General features: G+C 41.5%; 1 pseudogene across 1 annotated transcript in view; it reads left to right on the forward strand.

Moving 5' to 3' along the window:
• The first annotated feature begins 11,020 nt into the window (after positions 1 to 11,020).
• Positions 11,021 to 19,203, forward strand: part of LOC311140322 (protein FAM171A1-like) — a 30,711-nt pseudogene continuing 22,528 nt past the window's right edge. Inside the window, exon 1 of the transcript XR_014615487.1 lies at positions 11,021 to 11,285. The product of XR_014615487.1 is annotated as a protein FAM171A1-like (transcript). The remainder of the gene's footprint in view (positions 11,286 to 19,203) is intronic.

The raw sequence follows: 19,203 nt of genomic DNA on the forward strand, positions 1-19,203 counted from the left end.
TAGCCCATGTGCCTCACCCTAATAATTTGGTCCTGTTTCCCCTCTTAATTTCGCCTACCGTTCTGACTTGGTGGTGCACATGTAGCCTATAGCCTGTTTTAGAGAAATGTAATCATTGAATATTGTAAGAGCTTTCATTGTCTGCTCATATGCCCCCTTTATTTATCCTACGGTTCTGACTTGGTGTACAGGGAGAATACTGTAAGAACGGCCCATGTTCTGAATTCTGTCGCTGTACATTTCAAAAGTGCTGAACAAATTGTCATATTGACTACGTCCATCCTAGCTCGAAATTACAGATTGCCTCTTATCTGCTCGTCGTCCCCTTATGCCATAGTTTGTACATCTCAATTGTCAGTAGAAACCACATTTGTTTAAGCAAGTCAGCCATATCAGCTATGTTTTTTTAAAAGGCAGTAAATGAGGCTGAATGAACTATTTTGCTGCCAGAAAAGGCTCCACTGATAGCCAGGTGTAGCAGTGGGAAGGTGTTGGGACTGTTGTTGGGAATCTGCTGTTGGGACAGCTTTATGTAGGCCCTAACAGTTTGTGGGCACCGTTAGTCACCATTATAGTGCAATTAATGTATTGTTTAGTGTTGTGTTGTGTAGTGGCTTTGCTGGCATGCATAAAAATATAAATAAATGTTTCCCCACCAATATTTACATGCTAAAATCGCCACTGCATAACACTGAGTCTACCTTTAAAATAAATGTCCAGTGTTTCCAGATTCCTATTAAATGTGACCTATAATTACTTACAATATGAGTTAAATAGTTTTCCTTCCACAGAAATGTAATTAAGTATGTTAAAAAGCAAGTTTTCTGTGTTGGAATGGTGTGGGCGTACCCCAACAACAGAATGGTGTGGGCATATAATGGTGTAGGGACATCGCACTGACTGAAGACCAGGCCAATTCCAAATGCCTGGCAGTTGGCAGACCATACCCAATACACATCTACTTGCCCATTGGCATGCCAACGGTAGAGATGAAAAGACGTGACGCAACCCATTCACTCTTTTCCCCCTTTCCCAACACACTCCGGATTACACGATAACACTCCAGAAGGCCATTAAACGTCTGAAAATCCACTTTAAACATTCTATCCAGGACAGGATCGCACAGTAACAGCAGGGGCTTGCAAAATGGCTCGCCCTGCGCTAAACGGACAGAATCCAGACCTTTCATATGGAATCAGGAGAACATTCTTGTTAACAACAAAACCTTGCTTTTATGGATAAATTATTAGGCTACATAAGGACCTAGGCGCAGGAAGCAACAAGTGTACTGATGCATGCTATGATCATTGTGTGCTGTAGAAATGTTCAATGACATTGTGTATTCACCCCGTTGTGAATAACTTATCTGTATTTCAAGGAGAATATGTCATGTTCTGTATCATTATGTTGGGAACATTAAGCCCTGAACAATTACCCACCTTTCCCAGTTGTACAAAGGATTTGGCCATCAATAATGGAACACTATTAAATTCTCTAAGGAAAGGGACTGCTCCCTAGGGCTGGGTAAGAGAGACCTTTCCTACCCTGCTAAGCGAGAACACAGAACGTTTCAGCCAGTCAGGCAAGGAGCTCCGCCCCCACTCTCCATTCGAACTGAACTATTAAAGCGGCCGACCGAAATCCATCTGCTGCTTAGACATCAGCTTAGTTGGAAACTGGAAAGCCCCCTTGCTTACCTTCAGATTGTAATTGTGACACATAGGCCTATGGTTTATCCCTACTTGCTAAGAAAGTTACCTATCAATTTAAATTATGTTGTGGAAAATAACCACTATACTTTATTACAAATAAGATCTTACAGAGTGTTTGTGGGATCAATAATTACTTTATTATAATGTCAACAAAGTCAGGCCAACCTGCAGATTCGCCCCGTCTCTCTCTCTCCCTCCTACCTATATAGTTTCCTTTCTTCCACCCTAGGTTCAAATCCCTCCCTCCTTAGTTTCCGGCTCTTTATCACTCCACACCCACTTCCTTTGTCCCTGAGGACGGCTGAACTATTACTTCAACCAATCACTGCTCCCCTGTCTTGCACACACACGCATGTTTAGTCTCAATATGACAAGGCCCTAAATTCTTGACACACACCCCACCATGCTGTAATCAATCAAGAAGATACCAAGGAGACCAAGGTCTAGCCCAAACTCCATTCAACCCTGGTTCCGCTCTCTTCACAATGTTTGAAGAGAGAGACAAAAGGCAGCCATGGATTTAAGTAAGAGCAAGCACTTTGACCCTAGGGCAGTTTCTCTCTACTCCCCCACACACACAGTGAAATGCCCCAATAAAATCCCTAGTCCAGTAACAAACAATTCTAACTCAATGTTCGTGATTTACCCAGTTCTATCTTCTAATTTATTAAAGAATATACATCAATGATAAATGGTGCCCTGTTTATGGTGGAATAAAGATAAACACATATTTTATATTACATAATGAATTACCCAATTACATAGACATTATCATAATGTTAGGCCACTCCTCTACACCGGTAATTCAAAATATTCATGCGAGTAGACCACTGATTAGCCAGCTCATCCTCTAGACCTTTGATTGACCAGCTCATCCTCCTCAGGAGTATGACATCATTATCTGAGGAAATAGAAAGCATTTTTTAAATGGTCTGTTTGAGATACAAGTCTGAGGTGTTAATATATATATATATATATATATATATATATATATATATATATATATATATATATATATATATATATATTCTTTGGCCACAAATACGAGTATAAGACGAGTCAACATTATTTGGGTGTAACTTTCCATTTTCACTGGACAGTTACTTTAAATTGAATACTGTTGGTGTGGGTGCACTTGCAGTAAAAAAATGTTTTACATCAAGTTTTTATAATTTCTATTCATTTACATTACATTTTAGTCATTTAACAGATGCTCTTATCCAGAGCGACTTACAGTTAGTGAGTGCATACATTTTTTCATACTGGCTCCCCGTGGGAAACAAACCCACAACCCTGCCGTTGCAAACGCCATGCTCTACCAACTGAGCTAAAGGGGACTACATAGGATTCGTAAAATTCATTCAATATGCGCATGGGTCAGATGAACATGCAGCTGGTAGTGAAGTCGTGATGCAGGCACAAGGACCAGAGATTTTGCAAGGACCAGACATTCCCACTATCGACAGGCCTGGGATTTGAACCAGCAACCCTGTGGGCAATGGTTCACCTCTTTAACCATCAGGTTGTACAGTACATTTTTATGGTAGCCTACATATTAAAGGGCTGACTGAGTAAACACAGACTGACACCACTTCTTTCTCCAATACTTTCCAAACATCACTCTGTGTTACTGTATGTTGGTGTTTTCAGAAGACACATTAGTTCTGGTTCGGTAGACTAATGTTTGCCTTTTTGGTATTTTGAACTTTATTTTCTTCCAAATTCTCCTCAGACAATGCTGAAGTGAGAGCAGAACATGGACGTGGTTGTGTGCAAAAACCACAGAGGACACCAGGAGTTTGCTGTCCAGGTCCAGCACTTGAAACTGTTGGACCTAGGACTGAGACTGAAAGCTCAGGGCTTTCACAACAATTACCTCTTCAAAGACAACATCCCAGAATACCCAAGGCCAGAGTTCCGGGTCTCCCAGCTCAGACACGACACGAATGAAGGCGGGCTATTTGGCATAGCCGTCGAAAGCCAAGGGGGGTTCCGTGCTAGGGGCCGAGAGGGGCCAGAGGGTTTGGACCTGCTGTGGTGGAGCTTGTCTTTGGGAGCGGAGGAGATGGCCTCGGCTGAACAGCGTCTGCTCCAGGCCAGGTACCCTAACAGGACGGAGGAGCAGGCCAGGGAGCAGACATCCTTCCTGCAAAGGTTCGCCACCTCACCTGCCTTCCTGGACACCTCCTGTCTGGGCTCCTACCGCTTCACCTTCCCCCTGGAGGAGCTGCTCAAGAGATATCGGGAAAGGGTACTGAAGTGTTGTTAGTGGAACAGTTACAATATCTGTAGAATTAACATACAGGACTACTGGGTAGTACCAATGGAGGCTGCTGAGGGGAGGATGGCTCATAACAATGGCTGGAACGGAGCAAATGGAATGGCATCAAACACATTGAAACCATGTGTTTGACGTATTTGATACCATTTCACCAATTCCATTAAGGTACCACCAACCTCCTGTGCTGGGTACATACAGAGACCATGTGAGAATTTGTGGTCAAATAATTGAAAGAAACAAGATCATGTAATTTAATGATAATAAAGGTATTTGTCTTTTTGTTTAGCTATGTGTTGGACACGAGCCAATCCTGCGTGTGTATGAGACAGTGCTGTACAAACAGGAGGTGATGTACTCAGTGCTAGTCCACAGTCACTTCAACAACGACCTCTTTGAGAAGTACCCTCTCCTCCAGGACAATGATGATGGAGTCTGTGCTTACAGAGGAACAAAACCCTGCACACCCTGTATCTCTCCAGGACAGGTTTTAAGACAACTGCTTCATTGGCATAACTTTTAAAGGTACAACAATGTTGCCAAAGCAGTGAATAGCAAGACTTTACAATCAGTAATCAAAAGTCTAGCTATCGCTTAAGATAATGAAAAAATCTGTTCCTCCCAGATGTTGACCTTCGATATGTACAATTTGAGAGACCATCTGAGATTCTGTGAGCCGGGACAGCCACCAATTTCCCCCGACTGCGAGTTCACCACATACGAGGAGGCCAAGGAGATGGTGGACTGCTATTGGCCTTACTACCATACCCCCCTGTACTGATAAACGTTCTACCACACCCCGATGTTCTGATAAACTTACTACTAGAATGATGATGCAGGGGCCATAACACCTGCAAATCTGTGTACGCGACCAATAAATGTTGATTTGATTTTGATTTGATGATGATTATGATGACAAATGGAAAGTTAAAGTTAATGTTGTTATTCTTTCAACATGCTTTACTGGTTTAAACCCAGCAGGTTAAACTTGTTTGTGCTTTTGTTAGTCAGCAGTAGGATATTGTTTGTCAGGGTTGAGAACATATTGCTTTTGTTAGTCAGCAGTAGTATATTGTTTGTCAGGGTTGAGAACATATTGCTTTTGTTAGTCAGCAGTAGGATATTGTTTGTCAGGGTTGAGAACATATTGCTTTTGTTAGTCAGCAGTAGTATATTGTTTGTCAGGATGAGAACATATTGCTTTTGTTAGTCAGCAGTAGTATATTGTTTGTCAGGCTTGAGAACATATTACTTTTGTTAGTCAGCAGTAGTATATTGTTTGTCAGGGTTGAGAACATAGTACTTTTGTTAGTCAGCAGTAGTATATTGTTTGTCAGGTTTGAGAACATATTACTTTTGTTAGTCAGCAGTAGTATATTGTTTGTCAGGATTGAGAACATAGTACTTTTGTTAGTCAGCAGTAGTATATTGTTTGTCAGGATTGAGAACATAGTACTTTTGTTAGTCAGCAGTAGTATATTGTTTGTCAGGAATGAGAACATAGTACTTTTGTTAGTCAGCAGTAGTATATTGTTTGTCAGGAATGAGAACATATTACTTTTGTTAGTCAGCAGTAGTATATTGTTTGTCAGGTTTGAGAACATAGTACTTTTGTTAGTCAGCAGTAGTATATTGTTTGTCAGGAATGAGAACATAGTACTTTTGTTAGTCAGCAGTAGTATATTGTTTGTCAGGGTTGAGAACATATTGCTTTTGTTAGTCAGCAGTAGGATATTGTTTGTCAGGGTTGAGAACATAGTACTTTTGTTAGTCAGCAGTAGTATATTGTTTGTCAGGTTTGAGAACATATTACTTTTGTTAGTCAGCAGTAGTATATTGTTTGTCAGGATTGAGAACATAGTACTTTTGTTAGTCAGCAGTAGTATATTGTTTGTCAGGATTGAGAACATATTACTTTTGTTAGTCAGCAGTAGTATATTGTTTGTCAGGTTTGAGAACATAGTACTTTTGTTAGTCAGCAGTAGTATTGTGTTTGTCAGGATTGAGGACATAGTACTTTTGTTAGTCAGCAGTAGTATATTGTTTGTCAGGAATGAGAACATAGTACTTTTGTTAGTCAGCAGTAGTATATTGTTTGTCAGGAATGAGAACATATTACTTTTGTTAGTCAGCAGTAGTATATTGTTTGTCAGGTTTGAGAACATAGTACTTTTGTTAGTCAGCAGTAGTATATTGTTTGTCAGGAATGAGAACATAGTACTTTTGTTAGTCAGCAGTAGTATATTGTTTGTCAGGAATGAGAACATAGTACTTTTGTTAGTCAGCAGTAGTATATTGTTTGTCAGGGTTGAGAACATAGTACTTTTGTTAGTCAGCAGTAGTATATTGTTTGTCAGGAATGAGAACATAGTACTTTTGTTATTGTTGTGCCTTTGCTCTACAAGGAGCTAAAAGGACTCAAGTATTTTTGTTAAGTTAGAATTTCTAAGAAAATAAATCTTCTACATTGGGACTAAACTACATATCCCAGTCTCTCAATTCAGCCTATGGCAATCCTTCATCACAATGCTGTTGACATTATATGTAATGCTTTATTTAATATCAACAGACTGACATGACCTCTGCTCTAGTTTCAGCCCTTCTTTAATCATGATGGGCGTCCCAGGACGGGATCGGCAAACGTATCCTCAGTTTGTTTGGGAATGTTTTTTACAGTAGTAGTACAGCAGATAATTATTAATTATTTTTGCAGGGCAATATTGTCACTTTGTTGTCACATATAAATATTTCTGCTGTATAGAGCCAGAGTAATGGTAACTCCCACCTTGTGCAACGTTTCAGACGCATGTCACAGAGGGTAGGATCAAAACTAAGGCCCCAGCGAGAATTGAACTCGCGACCCCTGGTTTACAAGACCAGTGCTCTAACCACTGAGCTATGGAGCCATACATGTTCATGAGAATAATTGGAAAGCTATAAAGAACACACCCATCAGAGAGTTAAAGAAAGAGACACACCTAAGTAACCAAACATGCAGGTTACCTGGTCTGGCTCCTACAGAAAAAGCAGATTCCTTGTCACCCTTTGTTATACATTTAATGAAAAACTCTCCCCGATCTATGTGACCCTCAGGCAGGTCTGGTCTGGTAGTCTCCTTTAATTGCCACCTCTCCTTCTTTCCTTGTCTTCTCTCCTTCATTACCAATTAGCGGTAGATCAGCTTTAATATTGCAGATAGATCCCACAATCTATTAATGTAATTGTCTGCATCATTTCCTATCCCCCATAAAATGTTTACAACATTTTATTATTTTCCCTTAACCCTACCACCCCTCTCCTAATTGGAGTAAACTAATGGACAACAATACTTAGGCTTCTACTTCCAGCTTATACATACTATATATATATTTTACGGACACGGTATATTTTACAATAGTCATCTATTTTTATTTTGTTTTTAGTCCCACCCTTCAGCTACCCTCAACCCCTCCCATCTATCTCTGAAAACCATACAGTTTTTTTTGTTAGCTGCATGTGTGACATAACTCCACCAGTCATATTTATGACATCATTAACAAAGATTATACAATTTGTAATTTTTTTTCTCCAAAAGTCATGATTTTTAAAAATCAATTAGTAGATTTGAGTTTAGACATAATATTTGTTGTAATGGGCCTTTTCTGGTGGATTAAACTGAAATTGCAAACTGGGATGTGACTAAATTTTTCCACAAATAGACCATGGTAGCAAGATCTTATCTATTTTTGCTAACTTTCTATTAAAATGTATTGTAGTGAGATTGTTTCTTTCTTTCAGGATTTTAATACCGAGTACGTCCACTTTACCTTCAGACCATTTTATTGGTAAACTACACGGTAATGTGAAAGCAATCCAATAGCCTACTTAATATGGTACACTTATCATAGTTCAGTTGTATTCCAGAGAGGTTAGAGAAATTATCTAGATCCTCCATGAGGCTTTGCAGAGTTCCAAATGGTGGATTTAAAAGACAGCATGAGTCCTCAGCGCACACTGACGCTTTGTTTTTAAGCCCCGGATTTCTAGCCCCTTGATATTATTGTTGGATCTAATTTTAATAGATAACATTTTGATGGCCATAATAAATAGATACGTCGAAACTGGACAACCTTGTTTCACTCCTCTTGACAGTTTAATTATTTCTCAGAAGTAGCCATTATTTAGTATACTGAACAAAAATATAAACGCAACATGCAACAATTTCAAAGATTTTACTGAGTTACAGTTCAAATAAGGAAAAAAGTAAATTGAAATAAATAAATGAGACCCTAATCTATGGATTTCACATGACTGGGAATACAGATATGTGTCTATTGGTCACAGATACCTTTAAAAAAAGGTAGGAGTGTGGATCAGAAAACCAGTCATTATCTGGTGCTACCACCATTTGCCTCATGCAGAGCGACACATCTCCTTCGCATAGAGTTGATCAGGCTATTGATTGTGGCCTGTGGAATATTGTTCTACTTCTCTTCAATGGCTGTGCGAAGTTGTTGTATATTGGCGGGAACTGGAACATGTGGTCATACACATCGATCCAGAGCATCCCAAACATGCTCAATGGGTGACATGTCAGGTGAGTATGCAGGCTCTGGAAGAACTGGGATATTTTCAGCTTCCAGGAATTGTGTACAGATCCTTCTGACATGGGGCCGAGCATTATCATGCTGAAACATGAGGTGATGGCGGCGGATGAATGGCACGACAATGGGCCTCAGGATCCCGTCTCGGTATCTCTGTGCATTCAAATATCCATTGATAAAATGCAATTGTGTTCGTTGTCCGAAGTTTATGCCTGCCCATACCATAACCCCACCGTCACCATGGGGCACTCTGTTCACAACGTTGATATCAGCAATCTGCTCGCCAACACGACGCCATACACATGGTCTGCGGTTGTGAGGCCGGTTGGACTCACTGCCAAATTCTCTAAAACAACGTTGGAGGTGGCTTATGGTAGAGAAATTAACATTCAATTCTCTGGCAACAGCTCTGGTGGACATTCCTGCAGTCAGCATGCCAATTGCACACTCCCACAAAACTTGAGGCATCTGTGGCATTGTGTTGTGTGAAAAAACTGCACATTTTAGAGTGGCCTTTTATTGTCCCCAGCACAAGGTGCACCTGTGTAATGAACATGCTGTTTAATCAGCTTCTTGATATGCCACACCTGTAAGGTGGATGGATTATCTTGGCAAAGGAGAAATGCTCACTAACAGGGATGTAAAAAAACTTGTGCACAACATTTTTTAGAAATACGCTTTTTGTGCGTATTGGAACATTTCTGGGATATTTTATTTCAGCTCATGAAACATGGGACCAACACTTTACATGTTGCGTTTATATTTTTGTTCAGTGTATTTTACAACTGGGGTTGCTATACATAGCCTCACTTTAACCCATTGTATAAGAGATTCTCCAAAATTAAAATAGTCAAGGCATTTTTATGCATAAATTCTATTCGTACTTTATCAAAGGCCTTCTCAAAATCAGCTATGAATACTAGGCCTGGTTTCCATGACTATTGGTCTCCACCATGTTGCTTTCACCTATCAAGTTTCTGTCATAGCAGATGTCATAGATGAAAGGACAAGATCACCCCACAGTTTCAGTACTTTTCAATGGCCTGCCGTTTTCATTTTTTTATAGATCAAAAACCAAATAAGTCTGGTTAAGAGTGTCCTATCCTAATTAATATTAACATTATGGGTGGAGATGTAAATGTTAAAAGAGAGGGCAAAGACTGGTGAATTATTACTAATGACCACCTTCCGAAGACACTTGAAACCCTACCTCTTTAAGGAATACCTGGAATAGTATAAAGTAATCCTTAGTTTCTCTAGAGCGAAGTTAAATCAAGCCCGAACTGTGTGATGTAGTAGGGAGTTGTAGTTTCCAACAGGCCAATATTCTTAGCACAGAAAACGTGGTAATTAACTACAATGACCATAATACATTGCGCACCTACTTGTCCGGTCTGTGTTTCTTTTACGCCTGCTACTGTTCGGTTAGTGTGGGTCAGACAAGAGAGCAAGACAAAAGACAGCAGAATGCGCAATCGAGAGGGGTCTCTACCTAAGTGATTGATAGTTGGTATTCAGCAGTCATAAACTGCCCCGTGTAGCTCAGTTGGTAGAGCATGGCGCTTGCAACGCCAGGGTTGTGGGTTCGGTTCCCACGGGGGGCCAGTATGAAAAAAATAATAATAATAATGTATGCACTCACTAACTGTAAGTCGCTCTGGATAAGAGTGTCTGCTAAATGAATAAAATGTAAATAAAAGTATGCCTACTAAAATTGTGTCAAGCAGCAGCTCTATAGAGATGAGATGATGACTTGGAATGAGATAATAGTCATTAAATAAAACAAATGTAATACACTCCACAACTGAAATATTTTAGTAAAATAATGTCAATAAATGATGGTTAATAAGTGATACGCAGTAATGGGCAGTCACTACCATCATGGGACTTGTATTAATTGTTTTATTCTGTGTTATTACAGCATTCAACCCATATAATGCATAGTGCATTTAATGTTTAAAAAAATAATTGAAACCGAAATCGAAAACCGTGATGTTTTAATAATCGAACTGAAACCGAACCGACCTCAAAAAGCACTAATTGCTCAGCACTAGTGGACCGTAAAGTTTCTCTATTTGCAGTTCTTAAGTTTTTAGTAGCAAGTAGGAAATACATCTCTGGTTAAATGGCGTTTTTCATCAGTACTGTTTCAGATTTTTGTTTTTGTTTGGGTGAGTTAGTCTGTATTTGTTTTTAATGAATCATAATATCATCATAAAGCTGTAAACTCTTCAAAATGTGTTATCTTGTGGTGGTCAGACAACCACTTCAGTGAGTCGCCTGCAGATGGCGGTCAAACCCCACAAATGATTCTGCTAGGCGCCTGTTGGTGGAGCATCTGGTAGCGGAATAGTTAACGTGGGGCCGCCCTGGCTTTAGTGACTTTCTTTCTTTTTTGAAGAAAAAAAAAGAACCGACGGAGCGGCAAGAGCGGTGGGATGCAGAACTGAACTGGACATACTGAGGGGGAAAATAGAGGGAACGCTGATGCTACAAAATATGGAGTCTTGCCCGATGGACATGTGTGTATTGTACAATACATTGATGTAGCCAGCCAATATTTTATATTTATCTGAACCGTTTTTTGTGTGACATCTGCAATGATTTGGGTCGGGGATTTGAGCAGGACCGCAGCGATAGTGCTCTGTCTTTTGGGATGCAATGTGTGGAAAGCGGTAACCAAAACCCTGCAGGAAGACAACGATTTAAAAGGTAACGTAAGTAGCTAATACAAATGGTTCACTTTATTCAAAGTACTTGTGCGATGTTGTGCCCAATAAATTCGTCTTGCTTGTTAGTTACGTATATAGCTAGCGATACCTTGGCTTTGATGGCTTGTAATGTGCTAACGTTAGATAGTTAGCTAGTAGCTACGTTCGTTAGCTTTTCAATTGGCCAACTATATAATTTGGCAGGTTTTTTCAGCCACGAAACTTTATGAATATCTCTCTCTGTGGTCGTTCGTGTTTAATCTAGCCAAGGTATTATATCATTTGAATGGTTTAAAGTGATTTTGTGTCTCACAACGTGCCCTCCACAGAAACAAAAACACCACATCTTACCTAGCTGATATTGCATGTTGTTGGCAAAATAGGCTAGCTAACGTTAGCTGCTGTAGCTAACGTTAGTTGATGACAAGTTCTTCTGCAGCCTCTCAATTGAAATGTATCATTTTGGTTTTTACTTTGTTCCTGATTCAGATAAGGTGGAAACGTGAGCTTGTTTTTTTGCCCTTTAACATTGTGTAATGGATTGTTTTCAGACCAGCAGTATTCCACGAGAGAGATAACTTTAAAGCATTTTGTGTATGAATTTGACCACGTATACAGTAGATTCCTCTAGACATGAATATAAGCTAGATACTGCAGATTGACATCTGGGAGGAGGAATGTCTCTCTCTCACACACACACCACCCTCTCTCTATAAAGAGTGAAAGGCAGTATATGACAGGTGGCTCTTGCTTCACTGCCTCTTCTTTCACAGCCTCCTGCTGAATTGGGGGCAGGGCTGGAAATGGTTTAGGCTGGGCCCAACCTATTTGGATCATTCTGTTTTTTTTTTCATTGTTACAGACATGAGTGAAATGGCAGCACACACGTCACACACACTGTAAAGCGTAATCAGAATCGCTGCAGAGGTAGTTCATTCAGCCACTCCAAAGCTTCCCTTTTATAAAGAGTAGAGCGCTTCCAAGACTAGCTGCATCTGTTTCTCCCATTTACTCACTCATTCTCACACACACACACTACTTTGCTTGGAGAACTGTGCAGCTCTGTGTGTTGCTTCTTCAGTTTTGATTCTAATTTAGTTTCTTAATCATATTGCTGTGACTGTGTGTGTGCGCATAGTTGTGTGAGAGACTCTAACCAAACAGTAATGTATTGGACTATTTTGTGTGTCCCTGTCTGTCTGTGTAACTGAATATGAAGTGTCCCCAACTATCACGTGATGTCAACATGAGGTAGTAGCCTATTAAGTTCTGTAGCGAAAATGATTGATGCCTTCTGAGCATCTCAACTCAGTTTTGTAAATTTTTATTTTATTTTACTGTCTCTCTCTCTCTCGCTGACCCAGTATAACCTTCAGCCCTCCTTGGGGCTCTGGTCGATACTGATGGCTTCTCCTCTTCTCTCCTCTCCAGACGCATAGCTAGCTATATACAGTTGAAGTCGGGAGTTTACATACACCTTAGCCAAATACATTTAAACTCAGTTTTTCACATTTCCTGACATTTAATCCTAGTAAAAATTAATTCCCTGTTTTAGGTCAGTTAGGATCACCACTTTATTTTAAGAATGTGAAATGTCAGAATAATAGTAGAGAGAATGATTTATTTCAGCTTTTATTTCTTTCATCACATTCCCAGTGGGTCAGAAGTTTACATACACTCAATTACTATTTGGTAGCATTGCCTTTAAATTGTTTAACTTGGGTCAAACGTTTCGGGTAGCCTTCCACAAGCTTCCCACAATAAGTTGGATGAATTTTGGCCCATTCCTCCTGACCGAGCTGGTGTAACTGAGTCAGGTTTGTAGGCCTCCTTGCTCGCGCACACTTTTTCAGTTCTGCCCACACATTTTCTATAGGATTGAGCTCAGGGCTTTGTGATGGCCACTCCAATACCTTGACTTTGTTGTCCTTAAGCCATTTTGCCACAACTTTGGAAGTATGCTTGGGGTCATTGTCCATTTGGAAGACCCATTTGCGACCAAGCTTTAACTTCCTGACTGATGTCTTGAGATGTTGCTTCAATATATCCACATAATTTTCCTTCCTCATGATGCCATCTATTTTGTGAAGTGCACCAGGCCCCCCTTTTTCCTCCAAACATAACGGTGGTCATTATGGCCAAACAGTTATATTTTTGTTTCATCAGACCAGAAGACATTTCTCCAAAAAGTATGATCAGTTGCAAACCGTAGTCTGGCTTTTTTATGGTGGTTTTGGAGCAGTGGCTTCTTCCTTGCTGAGCGGCCTTTCAGGTTATGTCGATATAGGACTCGTTTTACTGTGGATATAGATACTTTTGTACCTGTTTCCTCCAGCATCTTCACAAGGTCTTTTGCTGTTGTTCTGGGATTGATTTGCACTTTTCACACCAAAGTACGTTCATCTCTAGGAGACAGAACGCATCTCCTTCCTGAGCGGTATGACGGCTGCGTGGTCCCATGGTGTTTATACTTGCGTACTATTGTTTGTACAGATGAGGGGGAGGGGGGACTGTGGGAGGGGACTGTGTGTGTGCCTATGCATACGACACACTGCATTGCAGCACTCTGCTTATCCTCTGGGCTTGTGCACAGACTACTAAAACAGTGCTTTATACACACATGTACGCACACATGCACGCACACACATGCACTAGCACAACACCTGTATTCGTTGAGGCATTGCTGCAGTTTTCCACCAGATCTATAATTTAGTAGTACATATATTTGTTTCTGTCTGAACGAAATCAATGACATAATGCTAATTAATAACAGAAAAATATAACATATTTATTATTGGATTAAGAGGGACTGAATATGAGCTGTGATTTTTGTTAAGCACTAGGCAAAACACTGAATAAAGTACAGTGTCTGTTGTGTACCTTCAAATTACATTTTTTAAATTGTATTTTTCTGTCACAAAATAGATGTTATAGCCTAGCTAGCACAGTGACAGTAGCTATATTGTTTGGAAATTAAGAGTTTATTTCCAAAACACTATATCCACAAATGTTCTGTTTTCATCAGAAATGAATGCTTATGGGTAAAGTTTTTTAGTTGCCGAGGCAGAGAGCTCATGTAAATTCTGTACATATTTAATCGTTTTTATGTATTTCTTTATTATTTATAAAATGTGTATTTTTCATTAACTAAATGAGTGCAGGGGGGGGGGGGGGGGGGGAACACACCAATCTCTTTCAGAAGTTCTTTAAACAAACAAAAAATGGATATATAGCGATTTGGAATGAAACACTTCAAATATACCTTCAAGTCAGTTTGTGTCACTGAAAGTGAAGGTTTCATATAAATACACACAGTACCTGAGTATGTTTTCTGCAGTTGGTCCACTATGGCTGTGAGTTTATCCACCCTAGCCCAGATTGGTCCACTATGGCTGTGAGTTTATCCACCCTAGCCCAGATTGGTCCACTATGGCTGTGAGTTTATCCACCCTAGCCCAGATTGGTCCACTATGGCTGTGAGTTTATCCACCCTAGCACAGATTGGTCCACTATGGCTGTGAGTTTATCCACCCTAGCCCAGATTGGTCCACTATGGCTGTGAGTTTATCCACCCTAGCACAGATTGGTCCACTATGGCTGTGAGTTTATCCACCCTAGCCCAGATTGGTCCACTATGGCTGTGAGTTTATCCACCCTAGCCCAGATTGGTCCACTATGGCTGTGAGTTTATCCACCCTAGCCCAGATTGGTCCACTATGGCTGTGAGTTTATCCACCCTAGCCCAGATTGGTCCACTATGGCTGTGAGTTTATCCACCCTAGCCCAGATTGGTCCACTATGGCTGTGAGTTTATCCACCCTAGCCCAGATTGGTCCACTATGGCTGTGAGTTTATCCACCCTAGCCCAGATTGGTCCACTATGGCTGTGAGTTTATCCACCCTAGCCCAGATTGGTCCACTATGGCTGTGAGTTTATCCACCCTAGCCCAGATTGGTCCACTATGGCTGTGAGTTTATCCACCCTAGCCCAGATTGGTCCACTATGGCTGTGAGTTTATCCACCCTAGCCCAGATTGGTCCACTATGGCTGTGAGTTTATCCACCCTAGCACAGATTGGTCCACTATGGCTGTGAGTTTATCCACCCTAGCCCAGATTGGTCCACTATGGCTGTGAGTTTATCCACCCTAGCCCAGATTGGTCCACTATGGCTGTGAGTTTATCCACCCTAGCCCAGATTGGTCCACTATGGCTGTGAGTTTATCCACCCTAGCACAGATTGGTCCACTATGGCTGTGAGTTTATCCACCCTAGCCCAGATTGGTCCACTATGGCTGTGAGTTTATCCACCCTAGCCCAGATTGGTCCACTATGGCTGTGAGTTTATCCACCCTAGCCCAGATTGGTCCACTATGGCTGTGAGTTTATCCACCCTAGCCCAGATTGGTCCACTATGGCTGTGAGTTTATCCACCCTAGCCCAGATTGGTCCACTATGGCTGTGAGTTTATCCACCCTAGCCCAGATTGGATAGGGATCTTGGCCCCATGCCCCAGAGAGACAGAACAGCAACACCAGCTGAGCTACAGCACCCCTCATTCTCAATCAATACCTCTTCGAAAACAATGTAGTCTATCATGCTCTGTCCCCACGTCTTTATACACACAAAACCAGGAAATAGATGAAGGAAATGGAGAGAGTGTATGTTAAAGAGGCCAAATAAGAGCAGAAACGGAGAGAGATGGGGAATCCCCCAAGTATTAATGAGATGACTCAAAGTATTTACTTTCGTCGACCACAGAACACTGTAGTTTCCTAGTGTGCCAAGGAGGAGGTGAAAGGTTGTGATGGTGCCAAAGAAAGCCTCTCGTGCAGAGTTGATGGAATTATTATCTCTATACTTTAATCTCTGCCTACTAATTTACTATACTGGAATATTCATCAGGATATTTTAAAGATAGAATTTGATAGGTTATGTTAAAGATATTGTGGTGGGTTATCCCTATCCTAGTACCTGTGTTGTGTGTTTGCGTTGAGCGGGGAAAAAACCCTGTTATAAAATCAACAGCAGGGGTTAACGGTATCTAGGACCTGATCTGACAATTAATAACCAGTAACCATGGATACCATAAGTACAACCAGTCGACCTTTAGCACAGCAGCCCTCCGTCAGAGCAGCTAGTAGCCACAGACAGAGGAGGCTACTGTCCTGCCATTATTATGGCTCAGTGATGATGCCCAACTCCCTCTACCTCACAGCAGGGTCTGATAATCAATCATCTCCACACACTCACACAAACATAATGAACACACTGGCTCTTCCTCGCACACCCATACTGTCTGTGTCGCACACGCCCTGTTGCTCTGGCTGCTGTTGCTTGGGCTATTTGGTGGTAGATCTCAGCATCGGGTCAGGAAAAACTCCCTTTGATGCCTTTATCCTCCATATGGCACACACACACACACACACACACAGAGAGAGAGAGAGACCGGGAGCCAGTTACTGAGAGAACGACTGGTTTAACAGGGCTGCTAAAACACATTTCTCTTCTTACACACATTTGTGTGTGTTTTGAGATGCACCTCTCAGTCAGAGGGCTTTAGCCTGTTTAAGGATGATGTCACCAGAGATGTATTGGATCAGAATGGGGAGGTGTGTGTGTAAGTGTGTGCGCGCACCACAGTCTCCCAGGGGAGCTCTTCAGAGTGAGCACAGCTGGTACCCCTAAGGAAGGACGGAACACTGGGACAGGAAGTGATGTACCATTAGAATGCCTCCCTCTCACTGACCTCTGTGTTGGGGGGAACGCCATGGTAACAGTGCATATTTTCACTACCCTTAAAAGACCCACTACAGTGAAAATTAAAATGGTTGTTGCAACTAGTTTGAGAAAAGTGATATATACAGTGAGGGGAAAAAAGTATTTGATCCCCTGCTGATTTTGTACGTTTGCCCACTGACAAAGAAATGATCAGTCTATAATTTTAATGGTAGGTTTATTTGAACAGTGAGAGACAGAATAACAACAAAAAAATCCAGAAAAACGCATGTCAAAAATGTTATAAATTGATTTGCATTTTAATGAGGGGAAATAAGTATTTGACCCCCTCTCAATCAGAAAGATTTCTGTCTCCCAGGTGTCTTTTATACAGGTAACGAGCTGAGATTAGGAGCACACTCTTAAAGGGAGTGCTCCTAATCTCAGTTTGTTACCTGTATAAAATACACCTGTCCACAGAAGCAATCAATCAATCAGATTCCAAACTCTCCATCATGGCCAAGACCAAAGAGCTCTCCAAGGATGTCAGGGACAAGATTGTAGACCTACACAAGGCTGGAATGGGCTACAAGACCATCGCCAAGCAGCTTGGTGAGAAGGTGACAACAGTTGGTGCGATTATTCGCAAATGGAAGAAACACAAAATAACTGTCAATCTCCCTCGGCCTGGGGCTCCATGCAAGATCTCACCTCGTGGAGTTGCAATGATCATGAGAAAGGTGAGGAATCAGCCCATAACTACACAGGAGGATCTTGTAAATGATCTCAAGGCAGCTGGGACCATAGTCACCAAGAAAACAATTGGTAACACACTACGCCGTGAAGGACTGAAATCCTGCAGTGCCCGCAAGGTCCCCCTGCTCAAGAAAGCACATATACAGGGCAGTCTGAAGTTTGCCAATGAACATCTGAATGATTCAGAGGAGAACTGGGTGAAAGTTTTGTGGTCAGATGAGACCAAAATCGAGCTCTTGGGCATCAACTCAACTCACCGTGTTTGGAGGAGGAGGAATGCTGCCTATGACCCCAAGAACACCATCCCTACCATCAAACATGGAGGTGGAAACATTATGCTTTGGGGGTGTTTTTCTGCTAAGGGGACAGGACAACTTCACCGCATCAAAGGGACGATGGACGGGGCCATGTACTGTCAAATCTTGGGTGAGAACCTCCTTCCCTCAGCCAGGGCATTGAAAATTGGTCGTGGATGGGTATTCCAGCATGACAATGACCCAAAACACACGGCCAAGGCAACAAAGGAGTGGCTCAAGAAGAAGCACATTAAGGTCCTGGAGTGGCCTAGCCAGTCTCCAGACCTTAATCCCATAGAAAATCTGTGGAGGGAGCTGAAGGTTCGAGTTGCCAAACGTCAGCCTCGAAACCTTAATGTCTTGGAGAAGATCTGCAAAGAGGAGTGGGATAAAATCCCTCCTGAGATGTGTGCAAACCTGGTGGCCAACTACAAGAAACGTCTGACCTCTGTGATTGCCAACAAGGGTTTTGCCACCAAGTACTAAGTCATGTTTTGCAGAGGGGTCAAATACTTATTTCCCTCATTAAAATGCAAATCAATTTATACCATTTTTGACATGCGTTTTTCTGGATTTTTTTGTTGTTATTCTGTCTCACTGTTCAAATAAACCTACCATTAAAATTATAGACTGATCATGTCTTTGTCAGTGGGCAAACGTACAAAATCAGCAGGGGATCAAATACTTTTCACTGTAGATAGAGAATCTGTAGGAGTCCGGCTCATTTCATTTTTTACATTTCAGTCATTTAGCAGACGCTCTTATCCAGAGCAACTTACAGTTAGTGAGTGCATAATTTTTTTTTCTTCATACTGGTCCCCCGTGGGAATCAAACCCACAACCCTGGCGTTGCAAGCGGCATGCTCTACCAACTGAGCTACAGAGTAGAACATGGCTCCTATAGGACTCCACCCCCTATAGTCTGTATTTGTCTGATCCTCTGTGTGTCAGTGTATCTGTTACATTAATAATAATCTAGCCTGGGGAGATGGGTGAGCATGTCCTGGGGTTGGGGGACGGGGTAAGTGTGGGTGTGTGTATGTAAGGGTAAAGGACGGGTATGTGTATGTTCGGGAGGGGGGAGGGGCACACCCTTTCAGCCTTAATTAAGGGACAATAATCAAACACCACTCCCATTATCACAGAGACA

Source organism: Coregonus lavaretus, assembly GCF_964263955.1.
Source record: "Coregonus lavaretus genome assembly, chromosome: 13".
Classification (NCBI taxonomy): domain Eukaryota; kingdom Metazoa; phylum Chordata; class Actinopteri; order Salmoniformes; family Salmonidae; genus Coregonus; species Coregonus lavaretus.